At 39.9% G+C, this 19491-nt stretch overlaps 1 protein-coding gene across 4 annotated transcripts in view; it reads right to left on the bottom strand.

Moving 5' to 3' along the window:
• Nucleotides 1–19491, bottom strand: part of NOL4 (nucleolar protein 4) — a 195570-nt gene that overhangs the window by 82737 nt on the left and 93342 nt on the right. The gene's annotated exons all lie outside the window — the stretch shown is intronic.

The raw sequence follows: 19491 nt of genomic DNA, 5'->3' as shown, positions 1-19491 counted from the left end.
ATTAAAAAATATATATTTTCAGTCACATGCCACATTATCATCTCTGTCCAGTTCAAACATAATTTATACCTTCACAATGTTTTTCAAAATAGAATGAAAATGGTTTATATTACTAGCACCAGTACATTTCTGCAAAATGTGCACACACACTCCTCCACGTTTTCAAGTAAAAACTTTATGTAAATCCATAAAATATTACTAAGTTAAGGGAAATGATCTGGGCTGACACTTTAGTGTCACTGTGTACACAAAAGATAAGCATCACAAAGGATTTTTAGGGACAAAGTGACAAAGTCTGTCTTAATCCATCTGTCTGTCCATATGTCTATGGATCTATTTAGATTCTTATACCATACTCATTACTGCAGTATTGCATATTTCTGAAATCAACCGAGATGCACATGGTACTGAGAGAGAATCTAGTTCTCAGGTTTTAAGGGTGCAGAGCAGCATATGTCATATCCATAAACATCCTCTTGCACAGATACGATGTAAATACATCTGATGTATTCACTGCTGGCAGCAGAGATTATACTGGAAAAGTTGACTCCAGAAACAAAAATCCTCTCTTCATTTTGTTCAGGTGCTCATTCACTTTTTGTTCATTCATTGTGTGTCATAATATATTTAAAAATACTGCTCAATAAAGGATTAAATTACCAACCTGAAAGTTACATCTGAAAACTCTGGATGTGGTGTTGTTACCCCTAAGATTTTACAGCTGAAATGTATGATTAATATGTGTCTTCACATGCTTATGGGTTTGTGTATCCTGTGTTTGTCAGCACTGGAATTTGCCACCTGTGCTACTACTCAGCCCTTCTTTACTTCTAAACAATCTTTTGGCCAGTAAAACAATTCATCCTTCAATGGATTAAATGGCAGCAGAATTTGGCCCTCAATTTGCTTACTTCTTGTGCTCTAAAGCACCTCTTTTTTGGCGATTTACATGGGTTTGCTAATGGTGCAAACAGCTGCCCAGGGCTCTACAAGCCTGTGCTTATCGCAGACAGTGAAGCTGGAAACAAAACTGGGAGGTTAGCAGCCAGGAATGTGTACAGACTGAAACTGGAGATAAAGGATGAGATGGACCTTAATATACTAGTACCTTAATATACCATCTGCTTTTGCGCCCTTCTAAACAACTTCCATGGAAAAGAAACAAACACATTCATATACACGTGGAATTTAAAAAAAACATCAGGACACATTCTTTAAAGGATGTGCTCAGAAATACTGATACTTGAAACTACATGATTAATCAAATTGTTGACTCTCCATCATTAACACAGTAAAAAACAACTATTCACCGCCCTCAGATCAGAATTTAAAAAGTGAAGAAAATATTGTATAAATGGGTAATGATCTAATTCAATTAAGTACTTAGAGAGCCATAGACAAGCCATCATACATCAGTGGCTTGCTTTACTCATTCAACACTTTTATGTCATAAAGTATACAGGACTGGGAACACATTCTGAACATATTTTTTTAAAATGCTTTGTTTTGTAAACCTGTAAAAAAATCTAATTTCATGAAAATACATAATAAAAATCATAATTTAAATGCTTCTATTTAAGGAACATTTTCTGGTTTTACAAAATGCTTTATAATTAATGGCTGCAATGAAAAATAAAGCTATGTTTTGGTATGTACCACTTTACATTACCTCTTACAAATACAAATGTATATACATAAAAGACACAACATTCCTAGAATAAGACTTTTAAACGTGTACACCAGCCCAACTTGCAACAGAGTAATGGAAATGTTCTGATTTAAAAACCTGGGGCTACTTGAGGTACATAAATGAATAACGTGAGTAGGATTTATCCTTAATAAACTTTCTATCATGCCCTGAGTCTTATGTCTTACAGGACATAACACATTAAAAATGTTAAAATGCTAAACACAGTTTCAGAAATAAATATGCAATTTTATTATTCTGAACTAGAAAATGGCATTCTAATATAGGGTCTTTATTTTTTTAAAGAAAATAGCCGTATTTACAACTCATTTTAAAAGCTCTGAGATATCAGAAAGAAATCCAGATTTCTTTATTTAAGAGAGAAGCACTTTGGTTACCACTGATTCGTATTTAGGACTGTTAACAGATAATTGGCTTCTTGATTATCAGTTTAACAAGTGACAGTTAGTTTCAAATTAATCAAATCAATTACTGAATTGGTCACCGAGTGAGGGATGCTCCTCCCTTTGAAGGGCTCAGAAAATTCCCTGCTGTTGGGAGCAAAGAGAGAAACAAGGGAGTAACAAGAGGATGCAAAGAGGCACCTAAAAGCTGGGGGCACTGCCTAGTCTGCAGCACACAAGTCTGATCCCTAGGGAACTTCCATGTGCCAGCACCCGAGTCTCCCAGGTCGCGCAGTGCAGAGGAGCCACTACCAGGACATAGACAGCTAAATGGGAATGATGGAGTAGGAAGAGAACTGTGCCTAGAGCCAAATCCAGGAACAACCAAGTCCAAAGCACAGCTGTTACTTTTGGCTTGTAATCATAAGCAATACTGCTTTTATTTCTTTTTTTTTTCCCCTTGCATGATGAATGGTCACAACTAAAACCTACGCATGTGTGAGAATGTTACAATGCAAAAGAAAAAAAATAAACAGATTTTTTGTATTTGTTCTAAAACACAACCATTGAAAAAATTCCTATGCTGAGCAAATGTGATCACGCATTATAATATTCTGAAACAATAATACAGTATTTACATGATTTTAGCTTTGCTTAGCAAAAGCTTAGTTACTCGATGGTCAATCTCAATTTCTACTATAAAGTCAAATACCTGCTTTTACAGTCATTTAACCTTGCTTGTTAGAAACAGGAACTATTGTCTGTAAGAATAATGTTCAGGGGAATGGCTACAATGGCTATAAATCACAATTTTGCCAAGTAAATATAAATATGTATTGCCATAAAAGAGATCAAGAAGTGGTTTAGCGCTAGTAGTTCCTTACAGATGTTACCAAGGTAACTAAATTACAAGGTTTAGTACATTTCTCATCCCTGGGCAGCTGGTCTATTTTTGCCAAGAACAAGGCTACTCTAAAGCAAGAGTTTCTGAGGTATCAGAAACACAGACCACATCAGGAATAATTGGGTTTGGGGAAAAAGGCAGGAGGGTCTGGCCCAGGAGAGGAAAGGCATGTTCACCTTCGGATATGGGCAGCCACGGCCCCAACACCTCCCAGCCCTGCTCGTGGCTGCTGGGCCGAGCCACCCCACTCCTGGGCCCGCAGGGACTGCAAGCACTCGTGGCCGCTGCATGGCTACCAAGGGACAAGGCTGGTTTCATGGAGACCTGTCCCTCGGACCACCCTCCCTGGTGGCGACCACCTCTCCGGGGGCAGGAGGTGAGATCTCACCTCGTCACTGCGGCCGGCACGGCTGGTGAGCAGGGGCTGCACCTAAGCCGGGGCCTGGGTACGGACCAGCAGTTTGCTTGCACAGTTTTCTCACCTTTATTTATCACAACACCTCAGCAACAATAAACTGCTAACGCTAAAAGCCTGTCCTCTTACCAAATATTTTTTTCCTCCATCCCGCAGAGGCAGAGGTGTGGCAGCTTGGGGAGACCTGTGCGCAGGCCCAGGGGAGCCGTGGCTTTGCCCCGCTGTGGCCACCGGCGAGTGTTTCTCTGTGGCAGCTTGCCAACAGCTCCTCTTTCAGGACAAGGGCACCACTAATGGCAGGCGCTGAGGGGGAGAGGCCAGGGGCCCATCCCTGGGGCAGCGGAGAGGCTGCGGGAGCGCAGCTGGGGAACATGGTTGCACCCCTGGGACCCGCTGACATCATGGTGGCAGTTGGGGGCTGCCTGGGCGCAGCCCGGCCCCTGCCCCTTGCCGGGGACCCCGCGGAGGCCAGGCTTACCCCAGCCCGGCGCACGTGGGGCAGCAGCCATTAACCCGCTGCAAGGCTGCCCTCCCACAGGAGGCTGAGCAAACCACAGCAGCCCTCCCTGGGCTCGTTTCAGCACTGCCGCCGGTTGGCGGTCACCCCAGGCTTCCTTCCAACAGCTGGCTCATGAGGGGGAAAATAAAACTCCATCGCGATCAGCCTACATCTGGGTACTTGGTACCGATTGCACCACTGATGCAAGAACAGGGTGTTTTCAAAACATGCCTCTTGTCTGAACTGCTGCCGCAGGGTGGGTTTTATGGGCAGACCTCCAGGGAAGCATGCCACAGGCACTGGGAGCTGAGAAGGGAGGGAGCAGAGCGCTTCCCTGCCCTGCATTGGGTGTTGGGGCAGTCACGAAAGAGGCTGTGGGATGAGCTCGTGTCTTCATCACCTCCCAGGGCCACCACTATCTACAGGCATCAGCCATGACAGCGAATGATGGCCTCATCAAACGCTGCTGCTTGCTCAGGGCAGGACACGTCTTTAGCAACTGTGCAGTTTTCAAACCCTTACCCCAGCACACTGGAAGACTGGAAGTACATCTACAACTGTTTTTGTTACTGAAGCCTGAAAAGGGAGAGTCTGACTGCAAAACATGTATGTGTTTCACTTCTCAAAAACAGCCAGCTGGTGCCTCACCTACGCAGAGATCCTCCTCCAGGGATTAAAGATCATCACCCCTCAGAGAAAGTCTCCAAGAGCAGAGGGAAGGTACCTTTGGATCGGGCAGCAGCCACCTTCTTGCTGAAGCAAGAAGCACTGTCCAGGCTTAGGCATGGAATTCTCACTCGTGGACTGATATTTCTTAAACCTCCTGATGCCAAGACATCCTTTCTCCTGCCTTGTACAGAGCTCCACGCTGATCCTCTGCTCTGACCAACACCCTTTGGGCACCTTCAGTCCAAGTACTCTCTGTGTTAGGGGTAATTCTCAAAAGAACTGCAGTAATTTTCCTACTTCAAGTTAGTTTCTTATTATTCATCACATTGCATTAGAGCTTCCAGCTCATCTTTCTAGATCACCTTGAGACCAACTAGACACAAAGTGACACCAGCTTTGTTTTTGCACTCAGGCTCCTGCCTGAGAACTTTCCAGGCTCATTGCAGTCACCACTGTGTTAGCTTCTCCCCCTGCTTTTGAAGGAAACTTGGAAATGGTGGAAGAAAAGACAATGCCAAAGAAAGCCCAAGCAAACAGATGTTCTGAATATAAGTTTTGATTCTCAGAACTGTTGCATCCTTCATTTCAGTTATCTGCCACAGACATTCGCACTATCATGGCCTAAACTTCTGCCAAAACCCAGTTTCTCTGTATTTAACACCTTGGGTTCTGCGAGGTGATTTCCATGGCAGTTGAAACTTTAAGGGCACTCTGATTTAGAGCATGAAATCAGATCTTAATTTATAGGATTATGTTCTCCTACCAAACAATATCTAGATTTATGAATGGGCAACCAACATATATTGCTAGAATTAGAGATTCTTCTGTTACAGGTTAAAATACAGTTCTTCTACCCAGAGAGAACTGTCTTCAGACCAGATATGTCAAATGCTTAACATCGTTGTCAGTAAGAGTGCTTTCTTAAAGGAAAGCAAGTTGAAGTGTGCACCAGATCTGGCTGGAATAACAAGTCCCTCAAGCACCAGTTTTCTGAAAGCACAAATTTAAGATCTGAACTCTGATATATAAGTGCCATTCAAGTACTGTGAATCTCAAACCAAGGTACATATATATAACTCTCACTTGTCTCCTTGAGAGAAAAATCTCCAGGTGTTTTAAAGGATCTCTTGCATTACTCTTAGCAATCAATTTCATACTATAAATCACCCAGACTTTTCGTATTCCTTGCAGGTAAGTCAGGGAGGAGTCAACAAGCCATTCTACATAAAGACAGATATCTGAATAAATCTTCTCCCTCTCTCAAATTAATTCTCAGGCTAGAATTCAATTAATATTTAGAGTACGGCTAGAATTCAATTAATATTTAGAGTACGCTTAAAAAGTTTATACAGCTGAGACTTCAGCTACCTGAAACTTACTGCATATTTTACTAGTCAGTAATCCATAGTGTTGGCCTTCAGCTCTAACAGCAGTAGCGTGGCACAGTCCTACAACCATACACCCACATGGAAGCTCAGATCTGCCGAAAGGACAGACATGGTGATGGGTCAGGGAGCTAAGGGACCCTCTCATTAACACTAAGAATGAAGCAAGAGCCCCATGATACCAAAGCAACTCTAACACAGCTCCCTTTTTTGCCATGAAGCAAGGCAGACAGTGTATTTAGGAAGTAGACAAAAAAGGAGGGAAAGGCAATTAACCTTACAGCACCTTTGGCCCTTTTGAGACATTCTGACTACATGAGGGCGTCCCACAAGCCAAAATCATTCCCGGCGATAATGAGTCCAATTAATCACACCAAATGAACATGGCAATTGTTGGGGCCACTTTGTTCATTCTGCTCTAAGAAGTAGAGATGGGAGAGGGCCACATATGTAGCCCAAACAGACACTGATGCCTGCAGACTGCAAGGTAGCATGCACACAGGTTAAACGAACATTTTGACTGGGTTGCCTGTTGACAGAGCATCTCTGAGAGCAGCAGTCACTGTAAGATGGGTAACTGTTCTCTCTAAAAGGAGGAGATTGGATGTGAATGAGCTGAGTGGGATGAGCGAGCCTGAAGCTGCTGGCTGTGCAAGTGCAGGCTGTCATAAACCCCACTCTTAAAGATTGTCTACCGAAGTCCTGTATGATGAAGGTTGCTTTAATCACTTTGGGCCGGATACCACCAGCCCAGGTCTTGCTACACACCACCTTACACCCTTAGCAATTTGATTCATTTGAACAGGATCACTTGCAAGAGACAGTACTGCAGCCCAAAGAGTGACAGACTCCAGAGCAGTTTTGAGTTACTATTCCGTTCTCTTTAATCTTTGGCTTCAATATTGCACGTGGTTTATTTTTCCTATGTTAAAATACAACTTTAATGAAAATAATGCGCTACATAAGCAAACATTTAAAACTAAGTTAGTTACATTCCTTCTGTAATTCCACAAACCCAAGGCATGCTAGCAAACCTTCCTAACAGGAGCTATTGAAAAAAATGCTCTACTGGTGGCAACTTGACAGGAGGCAGTTTTGAGAGAGGAACACCATGAATCAGAGAAAAGGTGGTGTAGAGCGCTGACTCATGGAAACTCCTGCAGTATGAAAGAATTATAGAGACTTTTCTAAATGAACGGATAAAAAGGCGAGGTCACATTTCACTCCCACCACTTTTCACAATGACCGTTTAATACCAGTTTGTCATAGTTATGTATTTGGTTATGCTTCATTTACATCACAAGTCATGTTTCAAGCACAAGTTCAATACATAACTTAAAAGCCAGTCAAAATCAACTATATCTATTCATCTTCTCCATTCCCTTTCATATTATGATAAAGAACAGGGGTTGAATTAATGGAGGTACAAAGGTGATTTCAGACCCTCTATTATTCCCTGTTTCATACAGCGTAAGAATGGCCATAGTTGGTCAGATCAAAAATCCATTTAGTCCAATATCCTATCTCCAGCAGTGGCTATTAGGAGATGTTTAGGGGAGAGAATAAGGCAAGCATATACAATTCTTCCTCCTATGGCTTGCTGAGCCCTTAATAATTTTCAGCTCAAGGTCTTTCTGAGCTGGATGTGGTTTCTAGTAACATCCTGATGCTCAACAGACTTCTTTTCCATGCAAATATGCAGTCTCTCTTTGAACCTGTGTAAACCTCAAGCACCCTTCTCTGCTCCTCCAAAAAGTTACTGCCACTATTTCTGTTTCCACTAAAATGTCAGTACTGTGTCAAGGAAACAAGGAACGGGAATTAAGAGGTGGGCAAGAGCCTTTCCAGAGGACAGAGTGGGGTGATGTGCACAGAGCTCAGTCACTTCATTCACAGTGAGACTGCATTGGCTCCATTACAAGAATATGTATTAATTGTCCTCTTCAGCTAACCTCACTAACGTTAACAATTTTTTTTCTCCTTTGGATACATGTAGCTTTCCTGATGTGGTTGGCTTCTGTGAATTCAGCTATGGAACTCACTGCATTGAAATTTGAACCTGGAATGTCCATCAGTTTGTGTGTGATGCCAACCAATGAATCCCTCACTGTTGTTTTCAGTGGTGGAGGAACAGGTCAGGAGCTACTTCATATGATCACTCACTACATGCGTTTATGAAAAGAAAAAGGAACAAAGCAAACTACAAAATTAATCCTTAGCATTGTCAACAAGAGTACAGTAAATTTGATATACATATGCACATACCTAGTGGAATCAGCATTAGCCAGGCTGTAAATCTTATTTCATCATTAAACAAACCCCCCAGTAATTCACAATTTTTCCATGGATAAATGTCTCTTCTTGTTGGAGGCACAAAACAGGCAGATATATTATTCAATTACGACATTAAGTAACAGAACAGTGAACAACTGCCACTCCATGACATCAGCAGCTATCAGAAAAATAATACTGCCCTGTCAGTCACAGTGTTATAGAAGGGCTCATTTATAAAGCTTCATGGGTGATTGCATGCTTACTTTGCCTGCAGAGCTACTGTCCCTGCATACACACAACAAGGAGATGAAGCAGAATGGCTATTAGGAGGGTAACGCACGTGTAAATAACCAATTGAATAGCTCACTGGGTGCACAGTAGTCTTATTATCACTTTGCATCTAGTTTGTACTTGTGCTTTGGCATTTCCACTTCAAAAGACATAGCCCTCACTGCCTCTGGGGAGAAAAATCTCTGGTTTTCCTTTTACTCTGGAGAAAGGCGCTTTTTGTGGCAAAGGCTCTATCAAGCAGTTCTTAATACAGAAAACTTGCAATTCTTCTAAAAGTTTTTATGCTGCGTTTAGGATCGTATTTGACAGGCAAAATGTCATCTGGCATTGAGAATGTGGCTTAGAGCTCCATCTCTGGACAAGCATTGCAGGAACAAGTTCTCAGCCCAGTAACATAGGAGTGATGCCAGAGGTATTGCCTTACATTCATCCCAAACAGGACTCCAGAGCAGTTTACTGATATTAAGCTAGGAACTGAAGGCGGCTGGGAGACAGGCAGGCAAGCAGGGCTCAGGATAGACTAACTCTGACTTTTCAGCTTCACTAGAATTCCAACCATGTACAGAACATATGAACAACAAAGACGTTTGAGACTGCAACATGTTAATAAAAGAAGGAGAAATATGAAGTCTTTTCCTTAAAGTAAAAAGAGGTAACCTAGGAGATCTTACTCTCTCCTCTTACTTGCCCAGCATGGAAGAGGCTTATACTGCTCTAGCCAAAAGCTGTTGTGGGCAGCAGCAGCTGCCGCCATTCCTGACAGCAAGAAGAATCTGGTGCTGTGCCAGCAATAGACAAAAGAGTAACACGTAGGTGCATGTTTGGTGCCTAAACGTCAACCCAAATGGGGCTGAAAGGAATTATGTTAAACTTATCTGCCACTTGGACCTAGTGCATATGTGTGATGTCATATTTTACTTCATCGGGATCTGCCAGAAGACAAAAGCAAAGAGGAAAGATCAAGTTGGAGTCAGTAGAGGAAATTCTCTGCAGACTGAATGCCCCAAATACTGGCATTTTTAATAAGGCCCTTTAAAGTCTAAAATTTAGCCTACCAGCTTTAGTGTGTTGAGTGGGTTCACACAGTGGTATCAGTCTGTACTTCCTTCTGGAAGGGTGACGCCCTGAGCACAAGCAAGACAAATGATCACTTGACAGCTCTGCACCCCCTCAGCAAACTGCTGCCTGCTCTTCCATAAAGGCAGCAAGGCTATAGAAAGGCTTGTTATAGCCCCTCCATCAGTAAAACTGGGAGAGGAAGGGTGGAAAAGCCTTAAGAGCAAACAGAAATGGCTGCTTTGAGCTTCATACATCCTTAGCAATATTTAACCCAAATTCTGACTTGGGCCCCAAACTTTACAGTACAAATTGCTGGATTTGCCTGTCTGCTATATTCCTAGCAGAAAACTGAATAGAAGTTTCCTCTTGATATATGAAAAAATCATATGTTTGTTAATATTTTGCTTATCACTAAAAGACTACAACGAAGCAGAAATAAGAAAAAATCTTACATACCCAAAAAAAAAAAAAAAAAAAAGAATTGGGAAACAATATCTATACATGCCCAAGTGTAGGAAAACCAAGAGTTTGCTGAAGTTCAACAGATACTGTTCTTATATTTTAAGTTTTATTTTAGAAGCATTCTGAAGAAGAGTTGCAAGCAATCTTTACTTTATATTTGTAATGTATACACAGTCTCAGTAGCTATAAAGTTGCTATTTAGGTGCATAAAACAAAGAGTAACTAAGTTGAAAATGCGCTGTCAGACCAATATTTTGGGTACCTCTATAATAATGAAAATAGTTTAATTGAGTTGACAGCATAACTGTCAGTAACAATATTTCTACAAATGGTTCAGACTCATTAGACCCTCCATCACCAGGTTTGTAGCTCTATAGTTCAGGATTTCAAAATAACAATCTAATTTTTTTAAATTTTTTTTACACAGAAAAAGTATAGTTTAAAGACGTATCAAGTAAATTAAAGCCATTTTATTGTTATTTACAACCGCATACTAAAAGCTAGGACATGAAAAATGCTTCATAACTAGAAGTGAAAACATTTCCTACCATTTTCATAATTTTTTTTTCTAGTTTTCATTTGATAATGTTGGTAAAATCAACTGGCCTTTGCAAAAGATTTGGTTTTCGCTCTAGAACAATTCTGTCGCATCCTTTCCCATCAGTTCTCTCCACTCATATTAACATATAGGCTTTCAGGAAAATTCCCTAACTCAGCAGAGAGTAAATAAGTGCCTCTAATATTCACATACTGAAAATCAGTTTAAAAATAGGTAATAAACATGTAACTGGGAAGAACTAGAAGAAAAGTACGTGGAATATGAAGTAGGAACTTACAGCCTTTGTACTTCATCGCAGTTCTAGCATTATCAACAGTGAACTAAAACTTCCTTGATACATTAGGAAAGTGGATGTCAGTGAATCCGAGAAGTCAGAACACTAAATATCCAAGTTTAGGAATCCTTTAGGGTTGCTGTTTCCTTATTTAATGACTGTGATGTAATTAATGTTTTTGCCGACACAGAGTCTCAGTGAGTCAAGTGTAGGATTCTGTCACAGATAAACTGTAAGTTTAGAAATTTGATGAAGAATTCCAGAGCTTGGAAAGCTGCTATTACAAACTTGAGCAAATAAGCATGTTCAAGGGATATAAATTACGTGTTCCTTTTCAATTCAGTTAGCTTTTTATTCTGTCACTTTAAAATGCTTATGGATGTCCATGGCAGCCTGTACGTTACTGTTTCCTGATTTGAGCATGCCTTGGGTAACTACGGTGAGTGGTATCCTCACTGCTTGAGTGAAAACAGTATTCTGGTCACACAGGGCAACACTTGATAACAAACTTGATGGCCTTTCTCCATCTGGCAAGCAATCATTTTTTAATATTACATTCATTATGCTTTCCTAATTTTATTTTTCACTGTATCAAGTGAAAGTTAAAAATATTCAGCATCTACAAAGGCAAAGCACAGGCCCAAACACCAGCAAAAGAATGCAAAAGGTGACAACAGTCATCAATGCTAAGGAAGCTTTAACTGAACACAAAAATATTGCCACTGAGGTAAAGGACATAAGCATATCAGGAGTCTCCCTACTATGTTGATTACAATTACAAAAGGGAGAAAAATAAACAGTACCAATGATTGACCTCCCTTTGATCAGTCTGAAAAATCTCTCTCACGCAGTGAACGCAAAAACTGCCATGAGAGATGTTGTCGTGGTTTAGTATTTTTTCCTACTGAAAAATCGCATGGCCCAAGACAGCAGAATCCCAAATCATATAACATAACTTTGGTTGAAAATGGCAGATTTGCAAATTCTATCCACAAACATCCATGATTGAGGTCTTTGCCACCAATTGGGTGATATTAGGCAGAAGATAGCAGACTTCCCATAAGGTATTAATACTACAGCAAGGTCTTTTCTGCCTTCATTAAAGTCACCACTTTTAAATCCCAGCTGCCTCATAACACTACAGATAGACATGTTGACTTCCAATCTGACTGGCAAAATTAAAACATGCTCTTTCCTTTTCAGAAATTATTTTCGGCACAGACATCAAAGTCAATAAATTTTTTTACAATTCCCAAAATATAGCTGAGCATTTGGTCACACATCATCTAAAAATGGACTAGAATAAGAGGTATCTGAAGACAAAAGAGAATAATTTTGCTAGATGGTCTGTCAGCACAATATCTCTGGCAAACCAAGTAACTATGATTCAATGCCCAGAAACTTCACAAAGACCAAAGGATCTGATAGATAGTTCTGGCACATCCACTGCTATTCCTCACCAGAGCTGTGGACTTGAAATTTTCACTGCCAAGCCACCCGACTAAGCAATGCATCTCTTGTTTCGAACTTTCCCTTCCACTGCAATGCAGTGGACTGCGCTTGGGTGAGGAAGAGAGCAAGTATGAGAGGGTGCATTGAGCAAAAGCATAAATGAAAGATGGGAAAACTTGAAAACTATTTGCGCTTGAAAACTTTTGCATGAAGACTATCATTTTACAGTTCCTTTCTGAAAGCTAATGCCAACACAAACACTACAGGTTCTTGGACATAATACTATTTTAGTAACTTTCAAAAATTTTCTTCTCATTAAAGGCAGCCAGTTTGCCCTTGCTCAAACATCACTGAGAGCTAGTCTCAAAACCAGATTACTCAACAAGACCAGGAAGCAGAGCAAACAGAACACCACCCTTCAGAGAGAATCCATGAACTGTTTTGCAGTTCTTTGTGGACTGGAGAGATTTCTTAAGAAATAAAATAACTGGTCCATGTTTCTAATTCACTTGAAGGCTTCTGGTAGCCCAGCAGGATTCAGCAATGGGACAGTCCACACACAGAGTATTTGCAGCACGTGCTTTTCCTGTGCTTTACAGTATTGATGACGTACCATTACCAATGAAATTTAAGAATTTTTTAATCACAGTGAATCAGTCCTATTCTCACTGAAATTCCAACAACTATTTATGTACAGATTGTTGTTCAAGGTCAGAGCACTACAAAGGGAAAGAATAAAACCATACCAAAGAGTCCAACTGTAACACCTGCTTGGCCTCCTTATAATATGGGATTGGTTAAGAATGCAGGGTAGCATAAAATTGTGAGAAATGACCATTTGCTGAGCTTGCCCAACAGATTCATGTGTGGAAACCAGCAGGTTGCTCCTGGTAAACAAAGCATCCTGCCCACAGATGATGTTCTCTGTTGCAAAGCTAGCTAGGGGAGGAAGGGAGAGCCTAGGGCAAGAGCCCTCACAGAAATACTTGGTGTTATTTTAAATAACAAAATAAAGGACAATGATATTGCAAAATCCGCTATATAATTTGTTTTTCCTTTAAAATCTGTAAACAAGATTACTTGGCCCACAATACACTTTGTCTTTTGAAGGGATCATCATTGTATAGCTACTTTAATCTAACTGAAATGCACATTAGAAACAGAAACAGCTGTGTGACAAATGGCTGTATGGCAAACCTATTCCCAAGCTTCCAGAGAAGTTAGAAAATATAGAGTGTTTGCAAAAAACAATGCAGAGAATAAGCAACACTTGCTGATAGTCTTTCTCCTGCTTAAATAACCTGTAAATGCCCATCAAAACAACAGAATCTTGGGAAGTTCTTTCACATCCCAGGTTTGCTTTGCAATTCTTATCATCACCTACATAAACTGATCACCTTCCTTCCTAAATAACAATTAATCCTGAAGGAATTGTGTTTTCCAGAAGCTTAGTTTAAAATTTTTAGAAGCAGAACATGGATCTGAAGCTCGGTTTGAGAATAGAATAAGCTTATTACTTCTGGGTGGCAAGTTGCTATCATTGGATCAAGCAGAGAAGTTATGCATGCCGCAAAGTGAAACACGTGGTATCAATCTTGATCATGAATAGAATGTTACTTACAATAACTATTGCAATCTTGGTGGGCTGTTATCTTTTATATCCAGTGCAAAACCAAACAATAATACCGATACTCAACAGCATTAAATGCCTAGTGTGCCCTCTTTCACAAAAGAGCAGCAGATTTTTCCTTTTCTGCAATTGCAAATAACTGCCATCAGAAGAAATAACACAAACCAATGCAACAAAAAAACCCATAACCTAAGTGAAAGCTGGCAATGGTAAATGCACACCGAGCAAATCTATTAATTGTACTTCAAACACAAATTTGGGTGGGAAAGGTTGTTGCGAATGGCACCCAGAGGTTCTCCAGGTATGACAGCTTCAGAGACTGTTCCTTATTCTGCATATAGGAATCAACAGAAAACTTCAGAGCTAGATATTTAATCAGTCCAAAAATTACAAAACAATCTGCGGAAAGCATAATTTTACTACCCCTGATTAAGTGAGTGTGACAGGCTCCCACATACAGAAAAATATTGACACAAAATGACCAATCATACTGTATGTCAGTTCAGGTACTTAAAAAAGTTTCAGCTGTCTAAGCATCTTTGATTCTCCAACACATGAACAAAAACATTTTGGAGGACTCAAAGGGCAGCCTTTCTAAAAGAACAAACCTCTCTGTTACCCTGTGTCAACTATAGCAGCTTCAACAGAGAAGCATTTAGAAGGTGGTCTAAAGATATGATCTTCCTCTTTAGAAAAGTTTCTAATATTTCAAAGATATTCTTGGCATCCACCTTTATGCAAACAGATAAATACAGTTTTTCAAGTTCCTGATCCTGTCTCCCCAATGTTAGCTGAAGTCCCAGAACAGTGGGATACAGAGTCAGTGGCTCTCTCCTGTACAGTGAATATCCTGTTGTATACACATTATCAACAGAGCAAAGAAGAGAAAAACACATATAGATGGAGATGGAGCAGTTTTCAATGATGCAGAAAATACCTAAACTCAAGTCACTGCATTACCTGATTGAGATCAGAGGTTTGAACGTGCATCTCTCAATCCTAGGAAAAATGTACTATGAGGCTTGTGGACTTTTGGTCCAAAATCTTTCAGGCTGAACTTGAGAATCCTTTGAAGATTAAAATTTTCTCAGAACTGCTTTAATTTCAACATTATCTTCTTCTATTGAAGAACACCTGAGACAGCTCTAATTTGAAATATCTCCAACAAATGGCAAAAACCACTCGACAAGTGTGGTGAAAATCACTAGTGTGGAGTTCCTTTTACGTAGATGTCATTACTCGATTCTCAAGCAGTTTGTTTTCCCAAAATGCATTTCTTTTTAACTTCAGCAATGAAATCTGCAGTTTCTGGAGTTTCCTACACTACAAGTCCCTGCCAAATTCTACACCACAGCTGCTCCTGCAGGAAATTAAGATAAAGTACAGGGAGTAGAGGCTGAGCTTTTGTATCGGAAGTGGACTTATGCTGACAGCACATTTGCAGACAGTAAAAGGACTGGTACTGTTAATGCAATTTCTACATCATGTGGTAACCACAATATGAGCCATCAAAAACAATCTTCAGTAGTTTATGTAGTAGCAAAGAGCAGAATGGAAGGACATTAGTGAATATCGTGGCACTCTTGCCCTTGGACTTGAATATCCAAAACATAGTTTTGATCAGATTCCATTTGGTTTGCTGCTGGCTGAAAGCATTCACAAATCACAGATGCAATCAGGATTGCTGCTGTTGTTGCCATCAACCCACACATACAGTAGTCTTCTCCTCAGCATGTTTCAGAAAACAATTTCAACCATAATGACTAGAGAAATGACAAACTCAAAATGACTGATTATCCACCCAAAGAAAGACCATTAAAGGGGACCACACCAGGATACAATAACTAATCTATTGTCAAGAATAAGTTTTCAATGAGAAATTAAAATGCACTATGTGTGAAAAGATTGATCACTCCAATCTTGAGTTTACATTCATTCTCCTATCTCCTGTAAAACTCCAGGTGTACTCTTCTGGCAACAGTACGACAGAAACCCTGGATTCCCATTGTATAACTTTCTACTACAATTGCGATTTTGATATTACTGATACCAACATTTGATATTTTGATATTTGGAATCTAAAATGAACCTGACCATTGCCCTAGAGGACGCATGTACGTTCCTCATGCTCCTTGTAGCCACCTGCTGCCATGGCCTCACAAATGACCTCTGGAGAAGACTAAAAAATTCAGTTTGCTACGGCTAGAAGCATACAAACTAGAATAACGGAGGTGCAACACGAACAATTCCACTCCTTTTAATATTAGGGCTGTCTGCCAGACAGCACATAGTATCTCAACTGCCACTAGGAACAGAAAACTTGCCCAGGAAATCTTGGTTTCTCTCCCTTTGTATTTGGCCCTGCTGAAAATTAACATTGCTGTTTTGCTTAGCTCTTCAGCTAATATAAAGAACTTATTACGCAGAAAGCCACAAAGCCAGCAGCACAGCACTGCGAAAGCACTTTTTAATTAACTGCTACAAAGCTGGCCAGAAGAACACCATACACAGGGCTGAAATCTACCTTTGGATGCATACAATCTTAATCTTACTAGAGTCAACAGGAGCCAGTGAGTGCAGCCTAGGAAATAATTTAGTCCATTAAATTCATGCAATTTACATACCATTAGTGGCTTCAGAGTTTTACTTTTGAGGAGAAAAGGAAGATAAAGGAGGCTTAAAATAATCAAAATATTCCCATGTGGCTGGCTATTACTGTTTCAAATTAGGGCAAACTGTCAACTCAAAAGATATTTTTTTTAAATCCTTGCAGATTTGTTTAAACAAAAGAAAAATACAAATATTAATCAAAATACTTGAGCTTATGTTTAAAGACAAACAAAATCCCAATAGATTTAAACTTCCTGTTTCAACTGAAGGTACGCTTCTTTCATTGAGTGCCATTTCTGCTACCTTCAAATTGGCCATTTATAGTCCTTTTGGAAATATGACATATATACATACATTTTAAAGGAATTAAAGAGGCAGAGATGCCTCAGGGAAAAAAATGCCTTGCAAACAAGAAAAAATATCATCACTATTACTGTTTTCTTACTAAAATGTGAAGGATAAATCTCTGATAGGGAGAGACACATACATTGTGTGTAAAGTTTGTATATAGTATAAATTTGTTATTTCTGTTATTGATTTAATGAGAATACCAGCAGCAAGATCTCTGCTGGGACAGAACAGAGTTTGTGATTTTATCACATTTGTGGATGTTAAAAGACCAGATTCTGTGAGGTGCAGCATACCACCCAGGAAGAGCTGAACATCTTACCTACTTTTCCCTGAATGAGTATCTCAATGAAAGCGGGACAACTTGTTAGTCACGAATTCCAAAGGGAGGCTGTAGGCAGAAGCGGTGCTGTATCAGTTTGGCGGGGGGCGGGGTGGAGGGGGAAGGTGTAATAGCGAGAAATGTTTCAAGGAAAGAGAGCGACACACTATTAACAATATTTTTCTGATTGGTGTCATAATTCAAAACCTTGATCTGGTGAAACAGTATATACATTAAATCATCCTACTTACTTACTTTTATGCATGGAAAAGGCACATCAGAGAGCATTATGTTAGCCAGTTCAACATCTAGCCAGCAGACAGCCTGAACACTAGGACACAGTGGCACAGGGAGAAGGCAGTTCAGGAAGAGGGCAATACCTGTAGGGAGCAGGAACGCTGGGCAGAAAAGGACTGAAGAGAAAAGCCTGGGCAGAGGAGTGACCCACTGCTGTGGGGAAGCCAACTGTTCTTACAACAGGAGAGTGTCGTAGAGAAGTCTTGGCAGAACACGCTACATCTATTATTTTTAAGAGTTTAGGAACTCTGACTTTTTTGTATACAGCAAGCAGAGTTACCTCTGCTTTTTGGTTTCTGGTTAACTCAAGGAAATTAATTTTATTTAATCGAAACAGAGTTTATACAGGAACTCCCTCAAGTTTGGAGGCCTGGACTCCTGAGCGTGAGCAGTCTCTACCAATTGTACCTGCCCATGTGTAATACAGTCCCACTGCTACAAGGAGCGTTCACACCCTTTTCTTGGAAGAGAATGCAAGACAGGTTATGGGTTTGGGTGCATGCTTTGAACCCCACTGCACTTCCTCACATGCAGTTAGTCCTGTTTACAGTTGGTGCTTAAATTTGTCTAGAAATGCAGATAAGGAATTCAAGTCCCTCTGTGAAAACTCAGTCCTAATAAAACTTGGACCAACTTCCTAAAATCACACATTTTGCAGAAGACAAAAAAAGCTGAGACAATGTTTGACCAGCCAACATTTTCCATACACAAGTTAAATGCTGGAGAAAAAAAAGGGAAACAAATCATGACCTTGAGAGAAAAAAATCCAACTTCTTGGTTAATTAATTTAATAAAAGGACACACAAGGTAGAAAATTTGTGCCATTAACCATCTAAAATTCTTTAAAAGGTGTAAACAGCTATGTTAAAAGGTGTCACTCTAAAACACAGCCTCACAGAGGTGGTGAAAATAGACAATGAATTCTCTGACAAATGTTTCCTTGTGTTATTTTATCACAGAAGGGACTTTTTAATCAGTAATTTAATTTGACGGATAACAAACAATAATTTCTTAGTGCTCTTTCTAATGAAAAACATTTATTTGATGAATTTTCTCTTACCCCGATCCCCGCTTTGCTTGGCACTTGTGTAGATTCCCTGTCACCCATATGTCTAACACAGATTCAAGGGCCAGCCTAAATAATGGCTTAAAGCTTCCATACCTTTTGTGTTTATTTCTATAGTACTCCATATAATAGATGTACACTGGCTAATAAGTTTTTTAACTACGAAGAAGACAGATGTTGTCGTTGATTATCAATGCTTTTACTATTTGGTAAATCAGCCAAAAAAAGGAAGTTTTCGGGCAAGACTGCTCTTATACTAACCAATCTGAAGCTTATGTGTGACTCTTTCTGAGCTGCCCTGGGAGGGAGGAGAAAAAAACAACTGTCCCTTCACTACCTATTCCATGGACCCAGGTCTCTGGAAAGGCAACCCAGCGCTCTTTCATCATATCAGTCAAGATGCTTTCCCTTTTACTCTATAGACACACACAGAAATATAACATATGCTGTTTCTTTAAATGGACTGAGTGTGTTTATTAGGTTTTTGCAACAATAAACATTTTAGAGAGATAGGAGAAAAATATCTATCCTTCAAGGTGAAAACAGGTCTTTTACTTCCTCGGTGTTATATTATCATGAATCACTAACGGGCCTCATTAAAACAAAGACCCCATTTGTCTGCATATGTATATGCATGTATGTATTGCAGAAACACACAAGCACACATACATTTTATACATGTAAAACATATATGCATAATAGATCTAAGTTAGAGAATACTGCTATACATTAAATAACCATTAAATAATGATAAAGTTATTTTTTGATTAAAAACTCAACAGAAAAAGCATGCATACTAAAAATGTAAAAATACATAAGCTGAACATACAAACTCTGCTGAAAAAAATAAGTTCAGGAAAAGCTGACAGTAATAAAAAGCAGAC

The sequence above is a fragment of the Gymnogyps californianus genome, chromosome 2 (assembly GCF_018139145.2).
Source record: "Gymnogyps californianus isolate 813 chromosome 2, ASM1813914v2, whole genome shotgun sequence".
Lineage (NCBI taxonomy): Eukaryota > Metazoa > Chordata > Aves > Accipitriformes > Cathartidae > Gymnogyps > Gymnogyps californianus.
This window is presented reverse-complemented; position numbering and strand designations above follow the sequence as displayed.